The 26,536-nt window shown below is 38.1% G+C and overlaps 1 protein-coding gene across 2 annotated transcripts in view; it reads left to right on the top strand.

The window, feature by feature from the left end:
* Zeb1 (zinc finger E-box binding homeobox 1) overlaps positions 1 to 26,536 on the top strand; it is a 186,562-nt gene that overhangs the window by 49,917 nt on the left and 110,109 nt on the right. The window lies entirely within an intron of this gene.

Consider the following 26,536-nt stretch of genomic DNA (forward strand, 5'->3'; position numbering starts at 1 on the left):
TGTACTTTCACAAATACATGGGGTTGAGACAGGCAGCCCTGTGTGTTTACCAATACTGATGTTTTTAGCAGTGGGACAACAAGGAAATTCTGGTATAGTTCTCTCCCTGAAGGCATTTAAGCCAGCACTATGTAATAAAAAATAACAGTAATAATTCAAGCCATAATTAAAATCTATGTCTGTAATTTTAAGTTTTCTAACAGTCACTATAAGGTTTTTAAAAGAATTTTTAATTATGTTTAACCCAGCATATCCAAGATACTATTTGAACATGTTATTAGTATAAAAATTTATGAAAAATTTTACATTTTTCATACTAATCATTCAAAATCTGGTGTGTATTTTGTACTCAGAGCACGTTTTGTATTGGACTAACCACAGTTCAGGTGCTCAGTAGCCATGTGTGGATGGTAACTACTACATATTCAAAAGGATAGACTTACAATATAGCATAGATAGCTCAGATTTTAGCTTCATTTGTGCTGGAAGTCTGCTGCGTAACACTTTGAGCACTCTTGGGTTAGAGTTCCTAGATTAGCAAGGCAACAGAATAAAACTAGATACCCAGTTTAATTTAACTTTCAGATAAGTAACGCGTAATTGTTTAGTGTAATCCTGTCCTACGCTATATTTATCGAAACCTAGCCAGTTATATTGTATTTTGTCTGGCAGCCCTACCCTGCCCTGGGTTAATTTGAGAGGAAGACATGATCATCACTTTGCCTCTAAACTCGTAGTACTACAAGATAGAGATGCTGCACAGGATCTTGACAGCTTTCGCAAAAATCAGTATGGAAACCACAAATTATCTGTAGCTCATTTCTTTTTGATTGTTTAGGTTATTTAAGACAGAAGAGGGACTTTCTGTGATAGTGACTCAGTCCTTACATATTTAAACATTTAAAATTAAATTATTACATTAAAGAATAAGGTTTATAAAATTATGCATTGATTACTTGAATTTATAAAATATAAATTAATGATGGGACAATTGACTGTTAGGCAATTTACATAAAACAGTAGCAATTGCTTAACAGTACGTCGCTAGCACTATACTTTATGAAGTCATTTTTGGCAGTAATTACAGCATTTTTCAAGGTCCTGGCAGTTTCAAGCATTTTTCTATCATTGGTTACCACTGCAGCTGTTATTTAACTTTCAAGTTAGCAAGATTAACACAAAACATTAGATCACTGAATTGCAGTGTAAGGCTTACTTTATATTACAGCTATTTAAATACTTGTGGTTCTTTGCTCTGATACTGACCAGTGGGTCTTCACCCGTGTAACAATCAACTGTTTTACCATTATCTTTCATTTCTCGTAAGGGGTGTTGTTAGGGAGGAACATCTTTCCAGTTTTATTCTTTAACATTTTAATATATTAATTTTAGTACCGATTTTGAAGTGCATAGCAGTCTCTTTTAGTTTTGTGGATCCACCTGCCTTAAGCTCTACGGAAGAGACAATTCGTGTTCTCTGAGGACAGTAATTACGCAGGCTCCACACCCCTCTCAGCGGGAGCGCTTGCCGTGGGGAAGTTAAGGACTACCCGTGACAGCCCTGTGTCCTTATCAGCTAGGCGGGGAGTGAACGCAGTTGCCAGTCAGTGCAGCAGTTTAGCAGTTCAGAGCTTGAGCCATGGCGCATTCCAAACCCATTCATGCTTAGGAGAATGTGCCCAAGAGCGTTGGTACATTTATAATTACTGCATTTCCTTCAGAGAACAAGAATTGCAGGTAAGGTGTTCTTTTTTTTAAAAAAGTCTTCTAGTAATTATTTTAAAATACAACATTTCAAGACCTGAAAGTATTCTCCTCTGCCTCAAAACAGAAACCTAAAAGGTCTCAAGCGTAGCTTTCATTACATAATATTTTCTTTCCTCACTCTGAAAAGGAATTGAAGCTGACAGTGATGGTGGACTTGGGGGGAAGACAGCTTACCGTCGTTTGGAAGCTGTAAATGTCACACGTTTTCATGTCTTAAAATATTACGCTTTTATGTAAGAATCTTGTTTTTGCTGAACTTCTAATGTCTAGAGTATAAATTATTTTGTCAAATTAACGCCTACATTTATATATAAGTAAGGTGTTTAGCCTTTTCTAGCTAATGTCTTTAACAGCAGTGAGTAAATGAATGAGCTATATTTGAGTTTTTGCTTTTATTCCCAAGACTGACTGACTTTTGTTTAAAGACTTTACTCTTATTTTTGAAACCACAATTTAAAGCTACAAAAGATCACAAGTATTGTCTAGTCTTCTTTTTACCTAAGGATCCTTGGATGAACTTCATATGACCTTATTTTGTACATATATGCTTTGGAGGGTGTGTCCTTAATTTTCATCATATTCTCAGAGGGTTTTGTAAGAAAAAATTTGGTCAGCCACTACTTGATAAAGAGACTGAGATGGAAAGAATTTAAATAACTCCTTCATCCATTTAAAATTTAATACTTGTGGAAACTTACCAAGTAATTCTACATTAACTAAGGAAACCAATACCTCCTTCTCAAAATGAGGAAAATACCATGTTTTCTTTTTTCTTGATAATAATCAATAAAATCTGCCTAATTCAAGATTTAATGAGTGTGCCATTAATTGAATATTATAATAAAAAGAAATTTGGATGTTGATATACAGAAAACAGTTGTTAAGACAATTAAAAACACTATGTTTGTTATTTAAATTATTTTTTAAAGATTCTAACATGGTATTATAAAGCTCATTATAAAAATGATATAGTTTTGGTTTTATTTCTTTTTCTTTTGGGCATTTTCACCCAATGTGATTATTGCTTATGCCCTACTGCCTTATGAAGGCAGCCTCACTCATCTCGAGCGACAGGGCTTGGACTGCATTCTAGGCACACTCACTACCACTGTACCCCAGTCCTGTAAAAGGTGACTTGTTGAGTGAACCAGATTTTATTTTTATTCAAGAAGAGCAATTTATGAAAGCCACTTACTAGACCTGTGTTACTTTCCGTGAGTAATTTAAACAAATAAAATACTGTATTTTTACTCTTCATTCAACAAATTATTTAAATATGTAATGTTTAAATTATTATTTGGAACATTTGCAAATGTTTATAGTTTTTAAAATTTCAATAGAGAAATATTAATATTACCTTGAATTTTCATTCAAAGAAACTGAGACAGTTAATTAATCTACTCAAATCATTAAAATAGTGGTGATGCATTATATTTTATGAGATAAAAAAATCCATCATTTATATGTAGAGAATGAGTAGAAATTTATTTAGGCTCTATTTTATTTCAGAATTTTATTATCATAGATTTTTTTAAAATAGAGCTTTCAAATAATATCTATTAAAAATGACTTCTTTCTGTGTAGCTTTCATGAGTGTTGTATATATTTCTGTATATAAACAATTTAGCATTTAATTCTCATTTTCTTTAAATTTATGTATTACAAACTTTTAGCAATGTTAATAGTGTATACTGCAGTACTTAAATTTTGAAACTTTTCCGAAGCTCCCTACTATGTTGTAACATAGGGAATAAATAAGTGTGTTTTACCACTTATTAAACATACAACGGCTGTGAGATTGAGTGGAAATGAAACATTCCCTGCCCTCACAGAGTTCACAGTCTACTAGAGATGTGTGACGGAGTGCTGAGAAGGAAAGGCAGAGGGGATTGCTAACCTCAGCTGAAGGCAGAGAACAAGCTCTACTCTACTAAGATGGCAAACATGAAAGCTTATCTGCACCTGGGCACTCCTGGAAGTTGGTGAAGCAAAATAGGGAGGTGGAAGAGTGCTCTGAGCTGAGGGCACAGCAGTGTGAGAACTCTGAAGGTGGGGAGCACGACGTACAGTCAAGACAGAAGACTTACAGGGGAGGGAAAATGGGAATTCGACAAAGTGCTTTCAAGTCATTGCTGCTACATATTTGGGCTTCAGTATATGAACAGTGAGAAGACACCATGAGATTTATATATTTTTGAAACTTCCTATTAAAGCCTAGTATACATCGGGAACAGTAAGCATATTGTAAGTATATATCTCCAAGAGTTTTCATGAAGTGAACCACCTATGTAATCAGCACCAGGTTAAAAACTAGAACATCACTAGCGTGTTGAAAGTCCCCCTTTATCTCTCCTTCCATTTGGTCCTGTCACCTACCCTTTAAGGAGACCTTGTGCCCGACTTCTTACAGTGTAGATAACACCCTTAGGTTGTGTAGCACTTAGACAAGAAAATGCAGCCTGTGCTCACCGGACTGGAGGAAGCCAGATAGATCGGCCCATGTTTTGGGTCTGGCTGCTAAAAGCTGTCATGGCCCTATAACAATTAAATTCTGTGTGTACCTGTTTTTCTGAGATCACTGTATCTGCCCCATGAAAGACAGGCGTGAAATCAGTAAGCTTCACAATAAGTCTGGGAAACGTGATAGTGGGCTTCAGCTAGTGTGGTGGCAGTGAGGACGAAAGTAGGTGGAACATTAGAGAGCTGCCTAGGAGTTAGACTTACAGAATGTCAGTATGAACTGGGCGTTGGAATGAGGAATACAGGAATCCCAAGAATAACTCATTGCTTTCTGACTTGGCCAGGAACTGATGATCGTGCCCTTCATTAAGTCCAAGCAGTGGAGTTTAGTAAGAGTGATAAAGGAGAATACTGAGTTCAGTTCCTGAAAGATTTGAGAGACCTTTGAAGTATTGCCTAGATCTGCTTTATACAAGTACTGTAACTGTTCAATATCTGAATTAATGGATAATTTCACATTTGTTACTGTGCTGTGTTAACGGAGATTCTACCTATGCCAAACAGCAAACCTGGTCTGCTCATTGTTCTTTAGCTTTAAAACTCATGGGTATTTTTTCTGAATGTTCATGGGAGGGTCTTGTCTCACGGTTTTCCTTTTCGTTTATAGTGCATTCTCCTAAAGTAGTGCTGACTTTATGTACAAAAAGAATAACAATTCCTGTGTATGTGATATGAAAGACACAAAGTAGAATTTGTTACTTGGTAAGACTTGAGTGGGCTGAGATAAATGTTCACTAAACTTTGTTAGGAAAAGAGGGGAGAGATGAGGTTTGACTTGGACACAAGCCGAGGCAGGGTGCACCAGGGAGAGCCCCGGGCACCTATAGGACAGGAGTGCGGAGTCGGAGCGGTGGCTGTGCAGGGCCTCGCCAGCTTCACAGAGCACACGGAGTCTTCTCCTGGAATCAGTGGGCAAGCTGCGGGGGGCCTGGATCTCTGAAATCACGGCAGTAGTTTGTGTATCTTTTTTGGAGAAAGAGTCTTCTGCTTTTATCAGAGTCTTAAATCCAAAAGAAGTTGATAAAATGGCTTCAGCTTTCCTAACAAAATATTTCAGTCTAACATTTTTGTATTTTTAATGTAGAGAATTAAAATAGGGAAATTGAAACATATTCAGTATTATAATGCTTTCCCCCCCATCTTATTCTTGCTATTTACTGGTACAGTAAAATATTCAAGAGAGAATCCTGATGAGCATATTAGTAGGATTGATTGTGTAACTAGAGATAGTATCTATTTTATTCCATGATTTTCTGTAAAATGACAATTACATTGCTTTTTTAGATACAGGAATATTTCTGATTATGGGACTTCAAGTAGAGATTTCTTTCTGTTTTTGGTTAGATGTGTTGTAGACCTCCTTTCTGCAGCATAAAAGCATTTAAAGTAAATGTTTTAATCTAAAAATCTGACTTACTTGGATTATGTTTAATATTTTGTATAACTATTTAAATCTGGAATCAACAAATGGTCCATGGGCCAAATCCATCCCTTAGCTTGTTTTTGTAGGGCCTATAACATGTAAGAATTCCGTTTATATTTTAAAATTGTTCTTTAAGAAAAGTACTGCAAGTGATTCAGGTTGTAAAAAGAGTGTGTAATGGAGATAGAGTGTGACCCTCAAAGCCGAAGTATTCACTGTCTAACTCTTGCTTTTATTTTATTTGTTTTGCCAGCCACTAGTTTAAAGCATTTCAGTCTTTAAGCTTTCCCAAGTACATGTTGTTCTACAAGAAAATACACCAGGTGTGAGTAAATAGTATTTTTGAAGTGAGGTATATCTTGGTACAACTCTAGCAAAGTTGAACAGGCAAAGAAAAAATGGAGAACTGTTCTATTTGCTTTCTACAGTGGCTGCTCAGCTAACCGGTGAATTTGCTTATGTCTGGAGTTGAGAATGTATGAGCCAAAGGTGGGTGTAGGGACCAACGTCAAAGAGCTGTGTGAGTGTAAAAGCAGACCTTGATCTTCAGGAGTGCACTGTAGCAGCCACAATTCAGATGAGTCGAAAAATATTAAAATGCATTCTTTACTTGTTCAGATGATATAAAGGCAAAAGAAAACATGTATGAAATAATGTGTTGGTCATGGCATTTGTTAAAACTGTATTATTCACTCGTTTATTCAACATTCATACTTAATTTCAAAATTGTTGAGTATATTACACTTTAATATTATTAATACATGAGCTATTATGATCATAACCATTGGACAAATTCTGAAATACTTTTAAATGGGGGATTATTATAACTCATGAGTGTCAGAAAATTGGGTTAGTTCTGTCTTCTCACGCAGCATCGTTTTTGCTTTAGTCCTCGATCTTTCCTACCAACATACAAATAAAGGTACCTGTTCTTGCTGTCTTAAAAATCTGTTTTTAGTTCTCCCTCTAGCTTCTGCCCTGTCTCTGTAGTTAGCGCTGATCTCTTTGAAAAAGTCACCTCTTCTTTCTGAGTTCAGTCTCTGTAAGCCCTGTAAGTCGAGCAAAGCTGCTCCTGTGCGTGACTCATGCTGTTAAGTGCGATGATCAGTTCTGACTCTTCTCAGCCTGGCAGCAGCATTTGACACTTGATTTTCGGATACTATTTTCTCCTAGTTTTTCTACATTTCCGTCTCTTGCTTTTTCACTCTGTTTTGGTGTTTGCTCCTTACCTCTTCTCCTTGTAAATTGGGAAAAATGCTCAGACATTTGGAATTTGTGCTGTTTTAAAACTAACATTCATCCCCTTAGTTTGCTGTGTGTTTCTGTAATAAAATAACCTGAGGCTGGTAAACACAAGAAGAGAGGAGCTCTGAGGGACCGTTTATCCCCTGAAGGGTTAGTGCGGTTTCAGGAGTCCTAACTGACTCTCTGGGGAACATTAGTCTGTTCATAAGGGCACCTAGTCGGAGGCACTCCCAGAGACCCCGCCTTCTAGCCCTGTGCTGTTGGGGGATTAATCCCCACGTGAGTTTTAGCAGGGACACATCATACTCGGAACAGCTTTTGGTAAGGTCCTCAAGAACCAGGGCTGTAAGTGGCCGTCCTTTTGCAGATGGGAAGTCTTTTGGTGGTCTTAGAATCTGAGACGGCAGCCTTCGCATCGCCCCGCGCCCCGCCAAACCCGCTCCTGCCATTTCTCCATCTTAATAGCGGCAGCTGCAGTCCTGTAATTGGCCATGGTGTCCTCCTGTATGCCAGCTTTTCACTTCAGGTTTGATAATTCTTCACACCTCAATTAACACATTCTCTTTACATCTAAAATCCAGTCCTCGTCACTCCTATAACCTGATCCAAGTCACCTTCATGTCTCCAAAATATCTACCCTAGACTTTAATTCAGTCCATTCTTAATAGTCAGGTGTACGTAACGACAGGGAAAGTGTCATTAGGGGATTTCATCATTGTGTATACATCTTAAAGGGTACTTACACAAGCTAAGGTAGCTAGGATAGCACTAGGCAACATAATGGTGTGGGATCACCATGTATGTGCAGTCCGTCGTTGACCGAAATGTTAGGGAGCACATGAACATATTACGGGTAGAGTAACTGTATTTTTAAAGTAGGCCATATTATGTCACTTCCTGAGTGAAAACCGTCCACTGACTTCTCATCTGCCTGCGTCTGTGCTCAGCCTTGCGTTCCTGCATTGCAGCGTGTCCCCACTCCTGTTACTGTAGCCATACTGGCTTCTTCACTGTCTTGGAGCGTGCTGGGGAAGGGTGCGTCTTCGAGGTTCAGAGCAGTGTTCCCTGTACACACAGCAGTTCCCCTGTGTGCCTACGTGGCTCGTCTCTCAGCTTGGGGTTCTTAAGATGTCAACTTCGTGAGATTTTCTTCGGCTGCTCGATCTAAAACTGCGAATTGCTTCCACTCCACCCCAGTTCTTCCCGCTTCATGTTTCTTTTTTTGTGAGACCCGTTATCTACTATCCCATATGGTTTATTTGCTTTTCCGCTTCAGTTTCTGTGTCCTCCTACCACTTATACATGAAAACGAGGATTTTGTTCATTTTGTTCTCTTATCTTCAGCTTGTAGGAAGATAGTCCTTGACTCATGCAATGCACTTAATGAATATTGACTGAATGAATGTATGTGGTTCAAAAAATAGCCCATGCAGAAAATTTTAAAATACTTGATACCCTTGTTAAGTACTCAAAATATTTTGGTAAATGACATGCACAGAACTGAAGACATTAGAAATATGACTATATATGCTGGTATAACATACAGAACTTGCTTCTCTGAACAAATTCTTGATTTTGACCATTCACTTATTCAGTTTGATAAGTACTAATGCCAAAAATTACTTTAACATGTATGTAATTTTGTTTGTTGTAAAAAAAAGTTATTGCAGTATGTAGTGACTACACTCAGACTGTGTATCAGTTTTACTGTCCCTGCCTCGCCACTCATCCCGTCTTTACAGAGCTTACCTCCTTGTTGTTTAGCATGTCTTTTTTATTTTGCCTTTGAAATTATACGTATTTTGGATCTCATGTTAGAGAAACTGATATTGAGCCTTCTGTGACTTACTTCAATTAGTATTATGATCACAAGAGCCATCCATTTTTCTACAAAATAGCTCAAATTCGTCCTTCTTCATGGTTGAAGGGAACTCCATTGTATATAAATACCACATTGTTTTAACCCATGTATCTCTTGAGGGGCACATAGGCCAAGTGCGTGATGTAGCCGTTGTGATGCCGCTGTACATGGGTGTGTGTATCACTGTAATACGATGACTTCGGCTCTGTTAGGAAGGTAACCAGAAGAGCTCTACCTGGATCAAATGAAATTTCTATTTTTAGTTTTCTGAGGACTCTCCACCCTGATTTCCACAGTGATTGTACTAGTTTACATTACCACCTCAGCGTAGAAGGGTTCCTTTTCCTCCACAACTTCACCAGCATTTGCTGTTTTTTTGAGTCCTTGAGAGTAGACATTCTTACTGGAATAGGGTGGACTGTCAGTACTGTTCTGGTTTGTTTTTTCTAATGGCAAAAGATGCTAACCATTTTTTCAAGTATTTATTGGCCACTGGTACTTCAGAATGTGTCTGTTCATTTCAGTTGCCCATTTTTACAACTCTTTTATTGGGGGGATCTAATTGTTTGAGTTTTTTATTTTTTGTAGATATTAATCCTCTGTCTGAGGAGTAGATGACATTTTTTCCCATTCTGTAGGTTGTCTCTTCGCTCTGTTTCTTTCACTGTGCACAAGCTTTTTAATGTGATGTAATGCCACTTGCTGATTCTTGATATTATTTCTTGCATAATTGAGATTTTGTTCAGGAAGTCCTTGTCTGTGTATATACAAGAGTTTTAGCATTTCTTTCCATCAGTGCTTCTGTTTTTATGTATATGTCTCTGATCCATTTTGATTTGATTTGATTTGACTACAGGGTGAGAGGTCCAGACCAAGATTCATTGTTCTGCACATGGCTAACCACTTTTCTCAGTGCCATTTGTTACCGAGGGCATCTTTTCTCCAGCATGCCTTTTTGGCCCCGTTGTCAGAAACCCAAAGGTGCCAAAGGTACTTGGGGTCATTTCTGTATCCTCTTTTCTCCTGGTCAGTATGTTCTATTTTTGTTCCAGTACCGTGCTGTTTTTACTACTGTAACTTTGTAGTGTAACTTGAAGCCTCAGATTGTGATGCCTCCTTTGGTGCTCTTTTTGCTCAAAACTTCTTTAGCTCTTCTGGGTCTCTTCTGGTTCCATGTAAATTTTAGAATTGTTTTTCTCTAAGAATTTAAATATGATACTTTGAGTATTCTATAATGTGTATATTTTTAAAAGAATGTTTTATTAAAAGTAGCAGTCAATAAAAGCATCATTGGTAAGGAATCTTTTTAAAAATTATGTAAAATTATTTAGATTTACAGGAGAGTTGCAAAAAATATTAGAGAGACTATACCTATCAGCATCCTTACTTTGTGCTTTATAAGCTTACAAGTTTCAAAGGATCAAACAAATACCAATGTGGCTTACCTATAACTTTTGTTAAGGTGATCATCTTTAAATAATTTTTAAACAACCACTGTAAAACCACCACACAATTATTTTGGAGTTTCCATATTTTACATTTTATGTCTTAACTATCTGCATAACTGTGTTAAATAATTATAGTCATAATACATATTTTCTTAATTGTGACATACATTTTTCCATGTTTTATTATAGTCTTCGTCGTTTTTAATTATTAATAATGGACCATTCTGATGCTATCATTATTAATAGGTGTTAAGCATACTCGTCTTACTGTTACTAATAATATGGGAGGTAATATCTTTGTGTCTCAAAAGTTAAGACATTCTTGCTCTTTCCAAAAGGGTTGCATATTCAGATTTTCTGTATCACATCTATATTCTGAAAATGACCACTGGGCAAAATTACATGGCTTATGGGTAAGATAGAATTGGAATGAACACTCAAAAGCTTTGTCAGTGATACTTTTTTTAAAAGACAGGAACCTAGTAAAAATTGTAGCACAGTTTTATGTATATATTAAGTGGTTCGGAAATATACGACTTCTGTAATAAACATGGCACTGTACCTTGATAAACCTGAAGTTTACTTGTAGAAGTGTGTGTCAGGTCTCTGATGTGCATTATTGTTAAGTGGTGGGAAGGGTTATCTGAACTCTGAAGGGAAGTTGTAACGGGGCCGGCTTGGGTGTGGTCATACCCGTGCAGTGACCTGAGGTAGCTGGTCGCTGTGCGGTGTGTGCATGTGTGCATCCTGTTCACTCTCCCGTCTGACTTGGTCCCGCTGGCTCCAGTTCTTAGAGGTTCATCTCACAGATGAAATCGTGCATAAGCAAAAGGGAAATTCTCTTTACGCTCATGTTGTTCTCTAATATACTCATTATATTCAAACCAATTTGCATTTTCAAAATTAGTGTTGTAACAGAAGAAAACTTCTGGTTTGTTGCCTCTTCAGTTTCACTATAATTTTAATATTGTACTAGGTTTTTAAGTCTTTATAGAAGTAATCATTCCTCACATGAAATCAAATGCCTTTGGAATACTGGTTTAGTGTAGTTGTTTTGATCTAGCTTTAAAGTTGGAGACATTGCTATTTTAAAATAATAAAGCTGGCTTACGTTCACAGATGCAAAAAAAGTGGAAGGCATTTTCTTTTCCAAGTGTGACTAAAGCAAAAATGGAATTTAGAGAATATATGAAAAGGTAAGAAAAAAAACCACAAAAAACAAACCTGGAAAGTTAGTTTGTGCCTAGATGCAGCGGCGCCCTGACTCCCAGAGGAAAGAGTTTGACCTTGTAGTAGGCAGCCCGAGGTCAGCTTGTTTTGTTTTGGTTTTTGTTTGAGAAGTGAAAGAGTAGAAAAGGTAGAAGGGTCCAGGAAAGTGTCACAGAAGGGGTGTTAGTTAGAGGTGCTGAAGTTGCTGTCCAGTGTGGACATAGTAAGGATGGAAGGGAAAATACAAACATGAGAGAGATTTTGTCAGCAGTAAGATTTGCCTCCCAGTTCAGTGTAAAAGCAGGAAAATGTGAAATAAACATCTTCCCAAGATTGCTCTGAAGTATTATCCTCACTGACTGAAGAATAGTGCAGATAGGAAAAGGATCAATGAGAAGGTTGAACTCTGAGCCGGAAAGGGTGGATAGTGTGTTCTGGAAATGACAAAGTTAGTTTAAAAGGCAGCCTGGTGGGGTGGATGCCACACCAGGCTTAGCTTCAGAAGAGTTCTGATGGGTCACCAAGAGACCCTAGCCTGCAGTTTACTTCCCTGATTTTCTCATCTGTAGAGTAAGCGTTGAGCCGTTGGGTAATTGCTGAGGTCTCACAGCTTTGGAACAGTTACTGTCTTCTGTTTTATTTGAGTTTCATTACGACTTCATGTTGTTCTCTAGTGTCCTTTTATAAAGACTGTGGTTTATAATGAATGAGAGTAAATGCTCAATCCTGAGTTTACCTAAAATTAAAACGTCTTTAATACTGAAATTCTTGACATGGGAAGTGCCAGAAATGCTGTTTCATTTTACCATTGTTTCCCATAAGAAAGTTCTTTTTTTAAAAATTTTATTTTAGAGATAAAAGAACCAAAACATATTAACAGACAGACAGACATAAATGAAACAGCATAACATAAAAACAATACAGAATTTCAGACAAGGTGAAAAGAATTAAACAATGGCTGTTGTATTACATACTGTTATCTTCAGATTGGTTACTCAGATAAACAAATACAGATATGCAGGAATGATTAAACAATTAAATACGGACTGTTCCTTTCAAGAAAGCAATAGAAATTAATAGTACAATTATTCCGGCCATTTGTGTGTGTGTGTGTGTGTATGTGTGTGTGTATTACCCTTTCTTTTTTATTTTCTCCTTTCCTTCATCCCAGTCATTCTTTCCTTTTGACCAGAAGAAACTTCTTATAGATCAAAATTTAGACAAAGGAGGTGTAGATATGTGAGACTAACTCAAAAAAAGCATTCTGGAATTTTCCTTAGTGCATACTTTTAGGGCTTCTATTAACTATTGGAAAATCCCAATAAATTATTTAGAAAAACTGATGATATACAAATACAATAATTTTACATACATATAAAATAAACAATCTAAGAGAGGTAATATCATATGGAGGAAAAGTGTAGTCTTTGATACAGCTTGGCTTTAAATACCAATTTTATTCTACTCGCAATCTCAGGCAAACAGAAAAGGTTGGTTACAGGTTGTTTGCTTTTCACAAAAAATGGAAATAGTAATTCTAAAAGATTTGTTACAGTGATTAGAGAGAATTTTTGTAAAGAACTAAGTATATAGCCTGATACTCAGTAAACTGTAGCCTTTATCACTCACCAGGTAGCAGTTGTATTGTTGTAGCATGAGCACATAATGAACACTTTTTCAACATCTTACCTGTTTTAAGCACTTATTTTATATTTCCCTCTTACAGTGTGTATATTTACGAATGTATGACTATGGGGTATATGACATGCAGCTTTTTGGCAGCTAAAATTATTTGACTGAAGAATTGTTTTAAAAACCCTCCAGTTGGTGAACACTCAGTTTCTGGATGGAAGGACGTTTCATTGTCACTAGCAGAGACTGACTCCAGGGCCTCACTTGTGCTACGCGAGCGCTTCACAAGCGAGCTGCCGCCCCGCCCTTTTTATTTTGCGTCAGTCTTACTGAGTTGCTCAAGGTGGCCCAGAGTTAGGGTCCTTGTGCCCTTCAGTTTTCAGTGAGATGTTGCTTCCCCAGAAATGCCTGTCTTGGGTTACTCTTGCAAATACATTTGTTAAATTCAGACTGTGGCCTAAGTAAATCACTAGAAGCACATTTTGAAAGGGATTTTAGGTCATATAACTCAGAATTTGTGATAGGAATCAAAAGAACTGAATTTCTTTTTGAGTATTATTGGTTATGCCTAGGGGAGTGGCTCAGGGGTAGAGCACATGGTTAACATGCACAAAAAGTATTGGCTGTATTTTATTCTGCAATGTTTATAACAGTGTATTGCCACTACTTCACGGACATTTATTGCTTTCTAGTGCCAGAGCCAGAAGCTCTGCTCTGTGTACTTAACCAGAGGAGGATACTTCCGATTCTCAAAGGCCTTTTTGGGAATGTTATTGTTTTAGGGAGTTAAAAGTAAATGTACATCCTTGGTTTATTCCTTTTAAAGTAGGCCTGGAAGGCTCTTTATCGCAAAACATGTGAAAGAAGGAAAAGTAGTGAACTTGATTGTGTAGCAGTATGAATAAGAAAAATGGATGAACATGACTTTGTGGTTTATCAACAAGTATGAATGAAGAAGGCAAAATAGGAAACAATTTTAAAAATCAGAAGAAAATTTATTAAAGCCTGTAATACTTGGAACATATATTTTATGATAAGGGCAGAAAGATTTACGTTCATGAGTGAAGATGTGTTAAAAATGCAGATATTAATGCCACATTGTATGTTATCAGAGTACCCGTTTGTGCTGGAGTTGATTCAGATTCCAAGAGGACAGCTGTGTTTTCAGGTTAATGGCTTTCCTTTCAGTGTCTTTACGGAACTGGCTTGTTGTTTCCACTCGTCGGTGCTACAGTCCTGGGTGATACCTAGTGTGAGCCTCGTAGATGCTAGGTGCTAAGTATGATCTCTCAGTTCATAACATACATAGACGTAGGTGTTACTTAAAAGTATTTTTGGTGCCTTCTTTCTTTCAGTTCCTTCCTGCTGACCAATACTGTACATTTAACCATAATTGCTTCTTCGTATGGCTTGATTGCATTATTGCTGAGCAGAGTAGGTTTTGTGTATTTATAAAATTGATTCTTGTTTCTTTTTATTGCACTTGAACTAGTCAACTGGTTTAGGGTTGCTGTTAATAAAAATATGTGAGATTTGGACAGTTCTATTCTAAAGACCTCATGATACTTTTCCAAGATGTGCGAAGCCGCTGCTTCTCAGCCTGCCGCGTATGAAAATCGTCTGGAGTGCTTGCTGACAGATGGGTGAGCTCTGTCCCACCGTTCCTGACTCAGCAGGTCTGAGATGGAGCCCCAGAATGTGCGAAACTTTTCTATCCAGTCCTCAAGGTACCATTGCTGCTGCTGCTCTGGGTCATTTTGAGAAGTACTGCTCTCAACTAGTAACGAAGTAGGTTTTACACCACTCCCTGAACAACTCAAAACTAGAAATGTTTAATTACATTCATTCGGATAATTTGTGACTATTACCTAGTTATAACATAGACATAAATAATGACCTGTTCCGGTTAGTTGAAACTAATTTCATGTTTTATTTAAACACTAAGTCACTCTTTTGTTTAGAAATGAATTGTTTATGTAAAATTAGGATGACTTCTATTTCTTACATTTAAAATAACATTTCATACACTAGCATATAGAAAAATAATTTTTAAAAGTCAGGAGTCCTCAACCAGGTGTGGTGGCACATGCCAATAATCCCAGCACTCAGGAGGCTGAGACAGGAGAATTGCCACAAGTTTGATGCCAACCCGGGGTACATAGTGAGTTCAAGGTTAGCTTGGACTACATAGCAAGTCCTTGTCTCAAAAAAAAAAAAAAAAAGAGTCTTCAAGCTGGTTTTCTGCTATATCTGTCAAAATGATAGAAAAAATTCCTATAGGTGTTTACTTGCATATTTTTACTTTCTTTAAAGGATAACTGATATTTTGGATATTAAAGATTAATGTAGAGTATTTCTTGCATTGTGTGTTCAGTTTTGTTTTTACAAAATTGGAGTATTACAAAGAATTATTTTAAGATTTATGTATTTTAATGTCTCATGTTTTAGCTTTATTTTTTTTTGTTGGTTTTGGTTTTTTTCTGGTACCAGGAATCGAACTCATTACCTTGCACTTGCCAGGCAGGCGCTGTGCCACTGAGCTAAATCCCCAGCCCCTGTGTTTTTGCTTTAAATGGGAACAGATTGATAATGTTCATGAAATAGTAAAATTGTCTTGTCTTAATGCAAATCGTATTTATTTTATAAATAATAAAAATGTCTTTAAAAATAGATTCAAAAATGTGAGGAAAATTCACAAGAATAAACTATGCATATCAACTGTGAACACACTAGTCTACATTTTTGTGTTAAGTTATAAAAGACTCAGTACATTATCCTTTTGGATGTTTAAAAATAGTAAATTATATTCTTTTTAAAAGCAGAAACTATGTGAAGCAGCAAATTTATTTCATAATTGCAGTTGTATTTGAAGATTATATTTTAACAAAATTGTTGATTCTCTAATTGCTGTGCTCATTTCTATAAGCTTTTACTCTTAAAGTCTGTTTTATTTCAGACTTTTTTAGTTATTTGGTAATAGTAAATGCAGGCTTTTGCTAGTGTGTTTTTAAATGTTGTTTTACTTTGCTGTACATGGTATAAACTTATGTAAGTATTCACTCACTGGGAAAATTCCCAATTTGTGGCCTTGAGCTCCTTTTTAAATATCTTAACTGATTTTAATATTCTGTTTACAAGCAAAATGCACACAGTACATCCTACTTGCTTGTACCTTTATAGAAAGGGGTTTTTTGCTTATGTTTTAATACTGTTAAGTTTCACATATTACAAGTTAATCTTTTAATGCATTTATTATATCCTGTTTTTATCCTGTAAGCCTAGGTTACAATTAAAGTAACTCAGAACTTTTAGGAAGATACTGTGCTAAGCCGGGGCTTTACCTTTTATATTGTTAAAGCTCCCTTGTATCCGTCCTTTGATTTTTCAGTCTGAGGGTGGTGGCAGGATCGGAGAGGGAGTGTGTCCTCTGCCAGCGAGCCTTGTGGCGACGGAGCAAGGACGATACAGGAACTCACTGTCGGAGGGCGAAGCCTGAGACAGTCAAGGGCACCGCGGGAAAGCGCAGGCGGCTTCCTGCGTGCGACCTGTGCCGCCCGCAGCGCTGTGCTCTCCGAAGGGCCTTGTGCTTGGCCGAGTGCTCCGCTGTTGCCATCTTGAAATTCTCAATTTTCAAATGAAAGGCCCATGTTTATTTTGCCCTGGGTCCCACAAATTACGTAGGCAATCTTACAGCTGAGAGAACTAGAAAACAGGAGGCAGAATGAGGATTCTTCATTCCTCTTCTCATTGCAGCCATGATGAAAATTATTTTTAAAGTAGTGACTTACAAACATCAAAAATTGTAGAAAATTAGTCTAATTCAAAACAGTTGCATATGTACAGAGATGGAGGGTCTTGTTCAAACTTCCTTTTAGAAATATCAGAAATGGTCAGACTTCCCGTAGAGTCTTTACCAAGGCAGTGCTGTCACGATACACATCCTCTGAGAAATGAAAATGATTGGAGCCCCAGAATTACACGCCGAGCTTACATCCTGCGTGGCTAAGTAACCGAGACAGTGTTTCCTTCACTCGTAAAGCCTGACGCTTTGTGCCTCGTGCAGCACCTTTTTACTTGGTAATCATCTCTTAACACATTTCTTTTTCAAGGTCATAATTGTTTCCCCTGGTTACAGTGCTTATAAACTTTATTAAAATATTTTAGAATTTAAAGTTTAGAAATTCAAAAGTTCAAACGTGTTTTTTAAGGAACACTGTCAGTTTCTTAACTTAATGGAAACTACATAGCACTCACAGATTTAGGATGGAAGGTTATTGTTGTATCACATCTGAGCTCTTTTTAGGTTTCTTCCTTGTTAAAGTTTTGTTAATTTCACTTGTTGCACAACCAAGCTAAAACCGAAAATGTTTTCACCTGAGAGCACCTCTTTTCTAATAAAATGTGGAATACTGGGGGAGGGCTCAGTTCATAGTGATCCTTACAGACTTTTTTCTGAAAATTTCTATTACATAAATCCAAGCCTGCATTCATTATGTTTGAGCCACACTTTAGAATAAGATCCTGTTTTCCTTTAGGAAAAAGATCAGCTCAGGAGAGATATTGACAGTACTGTGTTTCTCTGCAGAGTTGATAAGTGTGTGACCCTCTTGGCACGTAGTAGAGAACTAAGTTTTTAAAGCTGTAGGTAAGGAGAGTACTGATTTTTTATGATGACTTACCTGGTGAGCTCTGTTTTAAAATTGGTGAAAGACATTTCCGACCCTGTGAGGCATTTTAAAGGCTGCCTGGCTCAGGTTTAGACCTGCCTGGCTTCAGTCCAGAGTGGACAGCCTTTTGCAGATTCTCTCCTGGTTTGTGGAGAATTTCAGAAGAGATACCAGGGAGCACTGAGCTGCAGTTTTAAGCAGGGAGCGTCGCTGGGCCAGTGATGGTGGGGACACTCCTGCGTCTTAGAGTGTGACTGGGGGCCTGACGTGAAGCCCGCGGCCTCACCTTCTGTTTGCGCCCACTGCAAATGGACAGTTTCAGAAGAGTCATATACTAAAGATTTTTAAATTGCTGAAGAATCTACACATAGAAAATAGTTATATTTAGCTTATTTTAATTAAAATTACAAGGTTATATATTTAGATTATATAGAAAATGAAGCAGCTTAGAAAAATTAATTCTGTAGCTGGTTTTGCATGGCACTTTGTAAGGCAGTAATTGTAAAAATGAAGTTAAATAAAGATGATTGCTGTGCACTAGATGCTTCAGATGGACATTAGAACACAAAGATAGGCAGGCAGCTGGACAAGTAGCACAAATCAGACAACATGTTGATAAAAAGTATGTTTAGGCTTCATAGGTAGCAGGCCCTTGCTCCTGCTGGAATGGTCCAACAAGAATTGATCTCTTCTTTAGCCTCAGGAATGTCTGCATAGGAGACAGAGATATACCTGATGGGAGAAGCTGATTTTGGCAAGGTGTTGTGAAAAAGGAATGGAATGTGTAATTGCAGATACGAGACAGGGAAGCACTAGCTTGGGGACTTGCGGGATGTAGTGTAGCGGCAGGGCCAGAGATAGAAACTAAAACATAGTGCTGAGCAGTGGAACTGGACATACTTGTCAAAAGAAAGGAAAAAGACCCTCAGAAAAAATGAGGAATAAGTTATGCTGGCCAGCTTACTGGTAGCATGTAAGAGGGCTACGGTAATTTTTTCCTTAGAGACAAAGGCTTGCTCTAAAAGTTTGACTGTTACTAACAGTACAGACATGGTCTGTCTTTAAAACAGATTTGGTTCTAGTTTTGTCTCTAGGTGTACAGGTTTTTACCGTTTCATAGCACTTAGAAGTAAACTTGGTATTCGTGAACATAAACAGTGAAAGGTCTTTGCCGGTGCTGGCCCTCCTGGCCCTCATGCGGCCTGGCCACCTGCTGCTACACCCTGCGGGCCTGTCCCTCCTGCAGTCCCTCTCCTCTGAACGCTTATGGGCACTAGTGGATTGGGAGGCATTTTTCAACTTCCCCATTCACGGTTTCAGTCCTAGATACAATCGTGTTCAAGTTGCTTAATCTCTCTGTGTCTCAGGGTGTTTTTTGTTTGTTTTTTTTTATTTTAAAAATGAAAGGAGGAAAATATTAACAGACAGACAACATTTTACAAAATAGCAAAGGAGCAGTACAGACAGTACGAAGTTACAGAGTGGTAGGGAATTAACAATGCTTGTTGTATTAGATATTGATATCTTCAAAGTGGTTTCTCATGAAAACAGATATAGACATACAAAGCTGATCAACCAAGGACTCATTGACAGTTTCTTTCAGCAAAGAAATACAAGACAGTAGAACAGCCGTGTTGACTATCCTGCATACTTACAAACTTTCTCCTTCTTTCCCTTCTCTTTTCCCATATCCCAGTTATCCTTTACCTTTGAGTGCTTTCCTATCAATTCACAGTGTCTATCAAATAAGTCAAACATACATGTGCAAGCACCACATTGTTTCTCTAGTGTAGAATCTGAAAGAGTTAATTTGAACTAGGAGATATGATAGACAGGGTGTTTTTAATGTGTTGTGTGAGATCAATAAAAGTTAATATTGCCATTTTCAGATATAGTGAGCTCATGTCCAGAAGCAGCTAGCGTAGGATGTGGTACGTAATAGCTGAGTTTTACTTCAACACATGCCATATGTTTTGCTCTCTCCTCACCCAATAACTACGAAAAAGGTGATAACGTATAAAAATTCACATGAGTCACGGTAGTGTTTGCCAGAATTGTAGCTCGTATTTATGTAAATTAGTATGTTTTCTGTTTGGTTATTTAAAAGGCTAATTGGGGTATAACAAAGTAGAGCATCACTACCCAACAGTGGCACCACAAAAGCATAATTATCTTGCAAATAAGTTTGAAAGTTAGTGAGGAGCTGCTCCATGAGACTGGCTATACTTTTGACGTTCAGTTATGAAATTATTTGCTTCTCAGATAAGGCAAAAGTCTCTCATTCTGCATCTTCATGAATGACTCAGTGATTTTACAGGTGTTCGTGTTTCCACATCTCTACCTGTTCATCACAGTGTGTCTGATTCCTGTATCCCTGTCCTGTGTGGTGGTATATGGGACACTTGGTACTATTTCTATTAAAGTCTTTGCCTATTGACTATCTCTCTTTTGTCTTGCGTGATCTCTCAGCAAAGTAAAATTTAGTCCTCCTTTGGCTATAAATAGCATTGTCAAGTAGGCTTTTTGATATATTAAATAAGGAGCACAGATCTCAAAGAATGATAAAAGCCTTTTCATGTTCTGTAAAGTTTAACCATTGACGGAAGATTGGAACTAAAATTTAACATGAAGAAATCAGTTTTATTCAAATAGACAAGATTATTGAGAACCAGGAATCACCGAGTTAGTTAATCCAGTGCTATTAGTTGTGTACTGTCGATTGTTCAAAGTAACTTAAAGTTCTGTTCACCTCTCTCCATCATGCTTACGTCACGTAACAGCTTAGGTCAGATCGGTACTGTGATGGTGGGGTGTCACCCCCGAAGTTTCCCCTGGGAGTACAAAGGCCGTGTTTTCCAAGTAATCCCACTGTCCTGGAAATTTTGTGACAGGATACTACGTGCTATAAAAATATGTAGCACACGTATATTGCATGTATTAAACAAGGACACATTAAGAATCCTAGCTTCTGCTATCACCACTACTGCTGTTACTGTTAAAGTAGAAAAAGATCTTTCTGATCTTGGGTGTGGTAGAAAGGGTAAGGGGAGGTGGAGCATTTTCTAGGGGATTATATCTCTTAGTGTTTTCACTGTACTTCGTAATTTTTGTTAAGTGACAGATTTTTCTGTACTTTAAAAAATACATTATAATTTTTAAAAAAATAACATCATCTTACTAGAGTTGTTTAAACAATCAGGTCTGTGTTTTTTGCTTTTTTTTTCAGTTTTAAGGATTGAATCCAGGGTCTTCACTCTACGTTACATCCCCAGCTGTTTTTGTTTTACCTTTTTTATTTTGCGAAGTTAAGGCTGGACTAGAGTTTGTGATCCTCCTGCTTCAGCCTCCCACAGTGCTAGGATTACAGGGGTACACCTCTGCCCAGCTAGGTTTGTTGGTTTTCTTTCTTTTTCCCTTTTTCTCTTTCTTTCATCCTCCCTCTTTCCTTCCCTCCCTCCTTCACTCACTCTCTATCTCTAGCTCTTTTTTCTTCCACCTTTCTTTCTCCTTTTCCCACCTGCTCTCTCTCCCTCTCCCATTTTTTGAAGGTGTGGTCTCACTGTGTAGTCCAGGTTGGTCTTGAGTTCACTGTTAGCCTAGCCTGGCTTTGAACTTGTGATTGACCTGCCTAAGCCTTCTGAGTGCTACAATTATAGGTATGTGCCACAATGTTCAATGTATTTTTCATTTATGTAACTAATTCTAACATCTGTAAGCCTTTACCATTGGGTGAATATTTTACATATTCTGTGGGTTTTGCTTTTTTGGTACCAGGAATCGAACTCAGGACCTTGTGCTTGCCAGGCAGGAGCTGTGCCACTGAACTGTGTTCCTGGGCATTTTATCAGTTTTATAAACATAATTTGAGGGTTTGGTTATAAGTATATACAGTGACAATTTTCTTTGAATGTAAAACCTGTATTTGGGATATTTGTTGTCCTTTTTTTCCCTTCTGAAGGGTAGTCTAGAAACACAAATGTTGATTACGTTGTTTCATAACCCTTTATAGAGGAATCTTAGCAATTAATTTAATTTCTTTTCCATTATGAACAACAACAAAATTATTCAGAATTTCTTAAGATTTTAAGAGCTACCCAAATTTGCATCCAGAAATAGAAACGTAAGAAGCCTTCAGAACCTTGTTAATTGGGCCTGAAATTATTTGTAATACGTAGATGTAAGTGCAGATGTCTTTGCTCTTTGTCATTGCTGCTATAAAAATGGATTGTTTGGAATTCCCTCCTCAGTCATACTGCAGACCCTGTGTGGAAGAGTGACTATCTAAGAAGTGATTTACTTTTTGAGATTTTAAATATAAAGTACTATTATTAGTTTTAGTTATAAAGAGTATCTTACCTAAATATTTCTTAACCAAATACGTTATAATCTAATGTTTCTTACTTTGGAAGGAGAATTTCACTATACACATATTTTTAAGTGGGCTTTCAAACTTTTTCTCTTTTTGTGCTATAGATGTCTAAGCCAGGATTGATATACTTAATTGAGTGCTAAGCATATTCATCTTTGTACCTATTACTGTTACAGTGCAAAGTGAGATGTCACGTGAAGTTCACCCTTACTCACATGATGGTGTGGAGATGTACAGTCCAGTCTTGCTATAAGACCCCAGTTGTCTGCATTGTGGTCTTATACCAGGTAGACCATTAAAATGGAAGGAAAGAGCTTAAAAATACTGCAATCCTCAGTTAACTTTTTAGTCATTTTCCTGTGACCTGTTGAAGTACACTTAAAAATATGGCATTGCACTAAACATATAAAAACATCATGTAAACTAGGAGGTATTAAAAATGTACCTAAATCTTGCATTCAGCACTAGAAAGAAAACAGTTCATAGAAATAATAAATTCATTTGTGCTTTATAGTTAACCCAAGAACTCAACAACATGAACATGTTTTCCAGATGAAGTGCTTCTTCAAAAATCTTCTTGAATATACCATAATAGCTCCCAAAATTTGTATTTGTGGCATTGCTGTGATTAATGAAATCAATTTCATTACAAACACTTGGTTTCGTAGAATACTTACAAAAACAAGATTGCTCACTTCCACAGGCATTATCCCAGTCCCAGCTGTCACGTTTTTATACCTGGTTTAGTACATACCTGTCATGTACTGCAAGACTAAATACATTTAATCTGAATTTATTTTTAAGTATTTATTTAAGCAGTATTTTTATATTTTCCATTCCCAAGGTAAGAGTTACAGTCCACAACTGGCTACCAAACCAAAGCTAAGCTTAGCCTAGAATTGAGAGTTTTATATATTTCATTTATTCTTATACCCTCAGTGCAATCTTCTCTTGGTAAAATTCTCTTCATACATGTCTGTTCCCACTCTACCATCTTGATACATCATCTTTCCTCTCCAAGGATGTACCGCTTCTCTTTTAAACATTTAAAAAACATTTGTAAGGGTTAAGAATTAAGCTGATTTAGTCATCTGATCTGGGTCGCTCTGTATGGAATATTCTCTTAATCAGTGGTTTATCCTATATTATCACATAGTACTTGTAGTGGATTGACAACTGGTGGTCAACTTATAACCCCCAGCTGAACTGAGTAAGCATCTGCTGGGTGTGGAAGGCCCACCTGAGGACTGTTGCCAGCAGCATAAGAGGCAAAACTGGAGAAGGAGAAGGAGGCTGTTGGGAGCTCAAAGGCTGTTGAGAACTCAAAGGCTGTTGGGAGCTGAACGAAAGCTGTTGAGAACTGGTGGAAGCTGTAAGGAGCTGTTGGTTCTGTTGGAGAAACTTGTCATGCTGGCTTTCCTGATGAACTTGGCTGTTTTCATCCTCTGAGGAGCACAGGACCTCGTTGGCACTGAGAATGGCATCGGTTCACTTTGGAGGAGCTCTGGTCCTCACTCTGAGCATTGCTTCCTAGCTCTGGAGGGGAAGATAGTGCACTGCTCAGTCTCCTGGAGAAGCTTGTTGTGTTGACGTTCCTGATGGGAACTGGGCCATCTTGATCATTGGAGGAGCTCCGGACCCCATTGTTGCTGAGGATGGCTGTGGTACTTTTCAGGGGAACTCTGGTTCTTTGCGTGTCGCTTCCTGGCTCCAGTGCAGATCCCTCACCCTGCTAGCACAGATCCTTCATCCCACTGGCACAGAATTCCTAGATTCCACCGCTGACCTTTGGGCCTTCCCAGTGTAGATTTGTGAAACAGGCCTGCATGAGACATTGTCTCATGGCCTCCAGTTGACTCTTGGCCTCCAGTTGAACTGGTGGGAGGCATCGTTACGAGCTCTAGATCTTCAGCTAGACTCATGCAGGACATTATCATGAGATGCAGGCCCTCAGCTGGATTCTTTGGTCTCTAGTGTGTGGACAGATATCCTGCAGTCTCTTGTATATGATTCTTTGGGTGACTATTATAAATAATCTTACAAAATATGTGTCCTGTATTATATTGTTCACCTTGCAAATTAACCCCCAAACCATGACGGTACTGTTTGTAACAGTGTAAGCACTCTGCTCAGTGAAAGTCGCATCATAAGAAAATACACTGGCAGTTGTAAAGGTTGATGCATTGTGTTGAGAAGTTTAGAAGCTTAACTAAGTGACTCAGCAGTTCTACATCCTGGGGTGTAGAGGACTTAATCTAGGGCAGCTATTTACGTCCTAGGCTGCTGTAATAGTTGATTCATTGTGTGAGCGTGAGAAGTTTAGAAGTTTAAGTGACTCAGAAGTTCTACATCCTAGGGTATAGAGGATCCAGCCTAGGGCAGGTAGCCTGCATACAAGATAAGAGAGGAAAAGATGCTTGCTCCTTGTAGTGCATTTCCAACTGGTGGTCACCTTATAATCCGCAGCTGAGCTGAGTAACCGTGGTCATGGGTGCGGGAGGCCCGCCTGAGGACTGTTGCCAGCAGCATAAGAGGCAGACCTGGAGAAGAAGTTAGGCTGTTAGGACCTGAGAGAAGGCTGTTGGGAGCTGAGAAAGGCTTCTGGGAGCTGGTAGAAGCTGTAAGGAGTTGTTGGTTCTGTTGGAGGAACTTGTCATGCTGACTTTCCTGATGAACTTGGCTGTTTTCATCCTCTGAGGAGCTTGGGACCTTGCTAGCACTGAGAATAGCTTCGGTTTACTTTGGAGGAGCTCTGGTCCTCACTTTGAGCATCACTTCCTGGCTCCCGAGGGGAAGATGGTGCACTCCCAGTCTCCTGGAGAAGCTTGCTGCATTAGCTTTCCTGATGGGAACTCGGCTGTCTTCACCATTGGAGGAGCTCAAGACTTAACTTGCTCTGAGGATGGCTGTGGTACTTTTCAGGAGAGCTCTGTTTCTTACTTTGAGTATCACTCCTGGCTCCAGTGTAGATCCCTCAGCCTGCTGGCACAAGATCCTTCATCCCGCTGGCACAGACTTTCTAGATTCCACCACTGACCTTTGGGCCTTCCCAGTGTAGATCCGTGAAACAGGCCTGCATGAGGTGTGTCATGGGCTCTGGGCCTCCGGTTGGATTCATGGTAGGGATTATTATGAGCTCCAGGTCTTCAGGTGGACTCATGCAGGACATTGTTGCGGGATCCAGGCCCTCAGCTGGATTTTTGGTCTCTACTGTGTGGACAGATTTCCTGTACACACTCATATATGATTCTTTAGGTGACTATTATAAATAATTTTATAAAGTATGTGTCATGCATTATATGTTCCCTTTGCAGAATAACCCCGAACCATAACACTCTTCCTCCTTTTGCTATTGTTGCTTTTGCTGTCTTCTGCTACTGTGAATGGTTGTCCCTCAGCCATGCCACCCTGCCTGGGAGCCAGCTGATGACAGACTGAAACTTCCACACACTGTGAGCTAATAAACCTTTCCTCCTCTAACTTTGGGTACTGGGTATTTTGTCTCAGCAATGAGACAAAAGTAATCACAGCAATATATTCAGTTCTTCTTTTATGTAGAAAGTAGTTTACTTAGAAATTTAGATATGTAGAAATAAATATATGAAATATGTGGCAAATAAATATATGAAAAAATGTTCAACATCATTGGTCATTCAAGAAATGCAAATTAAAACAACACTGAGATTCCATCTCACCCCAGAAAGAAGGGCTATCATCAAGAAATCAGTAACAAATGCTGGCAGGGCTGTGGGATGAAAGGAGCCCTTCTCCACTGTTGGCGGGAGTGTAGACTGGTGCAACCACTGTGGGAATCAGTGTGGAGATTCCTCAAAAAACTAGGATTAGAGGTCCCATTTGATCCAGGTATAGCAGCACAATTTGTCATAGCTAAGTCTTGGAAACAACCCACATGCCCATCAACAGAGGAATGGATAAAAAAGATACGGTATTTTTATACAATGGAGTATTACACAGCTGTAAAGAAAGATAAACTTGAGGCTTCTGTAGGTAAGTAGATGCAACTTGAGATCATACTCATAAGTGAAATAAATCAAACTCACATGTGTAAACATTGTATTATCTTCCTAGTGTAAGAAACTGAAAGAATAAATAAGATCCAAAAGGTACAATAGATACTGTGAAAGGGAAAGTAACTGCTCAAAAGGAAAGAACAACTAGGATAGGGAAAAGGAGAAAAGAGGAAGGGAAAAAAGATAATTGCACTACTAATTTCTATTCACTGAGAGGAACAGTTTGTGCTTATATTGTTTGGTCAATTTTACATGCCTATATCTTGTAATCTGAGCAACTACTTTGAAGATAACAATATGCAATATGGTAACCATTGTTGATTTCCTATCAGGTTTTGAAAGTCTGTATTTTTATTTTTTTATT

This window comes from Chinchilla lanigera, unplaced genomic scaffold (genome assembly GCF_000276665.1).
Source record: "Chinchilla lanigera isolate Chin_1 unplaced genomic scaffold, ChiLan1.0 scaffold00028, whole genome shotgun sequence".
Classification (NCBI taxonomy): Eukaryota; Metazoa; Chordata; class Mammalia; order Rodentia; family Chinchillidae; genus Chinchilla; species Chinchilla lanigera.